This window comes from Argentina silus (assembly GCF_951799395.1).
Source record: "Argentina silus genome assembly, chromosome: X".
In the NCBI taxonomy this organism is placed as follows: Eukaryota; Metazoa; Chordata; class Actinopteri; order Argentiniformes; family Argentinidae; genus Argentina; species Argentina silus.
The window spans coordinates 45,759,930-45,761,501 of NC_139653.1; positions in this window are offsets into that span (position 1 = coordinate 45,759,930).

The following is a 1,572-nucleotide window of genomic DNA, read 5'->3' on the forward strand; positions in this document are numbered from 1 at the left end:
AAGGTCTCTTTTACAAGGGAGCCCTGCATACATACAGTTTACAATATGACATAATGCACATACCAAATAACAAACATAATAAAACACAATCAAGAAAAAGAAACACATTTTTCAATAGAGGTCCTTAATCAAAACTTTAAACTGCCTTAGCGGTACCAGAGCAACCAACTGAGATGTTCTCTGCAGATTGTTCCAGCAGTGAGATGCACTGCAACTAAACGTGGATTTACCCAGACATCCCCAGATCTGTGTAACAATGATCTGTTCATCACACAGCCATTAGGAACATCCCATACATATTGTATCTTATTGGGTTAATCACCATAACTCTCCTCTACTGACTATCTGTGTGTCCTCTCTCTCTCCGGGTGAAGAGCTCAGATCATGTGTTTAACATGCTACATTCACAGAGCACACAGACGTATAGAGTTAGGACAAGAACTAGGTTGGTGGAGACCCGAGGAACCTCAAGAGTTAACCAGCTCTGAGAATGAGGGCGCTATGGTAGATGGCATCCAAAGGTTTAAGAGTAGTGGCTGCTGCACTTCGGTAGATGACATCACCATAATCAAGCACTGAAATGAAGGTTGATAATCCGCTGTCTGCTGTTCAGGGAAAGGCAAGATCTATTCCTATAAAAGAAGCCCACCTTAAATCTTAGCTTTGTAACAAGCTCCTCTGTATGTTTTCTGAACGTCAAGTCTTTGTCAAACCAAATGCCCAGGTATTTATAAGTGGGGACATGCTCAATGGGGGCACCACCTAAAGTAGATATGCATAAATCACATTTTTCTACGCAGGACAGCGAATGTCGACTGCAGCTCAGAAGGAGCCTGGTTAATCGTGGGGGCAGTAGCATAAACAACAGTGTCATCAGCATATAGATGCAGGTTACAATTATTTACAAATAATCCAATATTGTTGATGTAAATAGTCAAAAGAACCGGACCAAGAATTGATCCTTGTAGAACACCCTTTGTTATGTCCAGAAAACCTGATTTAACACCATCAGTTAAAACACACTGCATTGTGTCCATTAAATAATTTTCAAATCATCTACATGAAGCCTGACCCAGGCCTATTTCAGACAACCTCTGAATGAGTAGGTAATGGTTGACCATATCGAATGCCTTGGAGAGATCTATAAATAAGGCAGCACAATATCTTTTCTGATCTAGGCAATTTATCACATCATCTAAGACAAGTGTAGCGGCTGAGACGGTGCTATGACCCGGTCTAAAGCCAGACTGGTGCACATTTAGAATAGAATGGGAAGATAAAAAGGTCCTTAGTTGGCGTTGACCAGGGACTCTAATGCTTTGGAAAGGCAAGATAGCTTGGATATTGGCCGATAGTTATCTAGGTCGGAGGGGTCACCACCTTTATAGAGAGGGAGCACATGGGCTGCATTCCAAACCTTGGGGATAGCACCTGAGGTAACAGTCAGATTAAAAATATGTGTTAATGACAGTCAGGGGGCCAGAGAGCTGCAATAGGCCTTGATCAAGCAGATCAGCCCCGATGGATTTGTTTATGTCAATTTTAATCAGGGCATTTAGTACATCACATCAA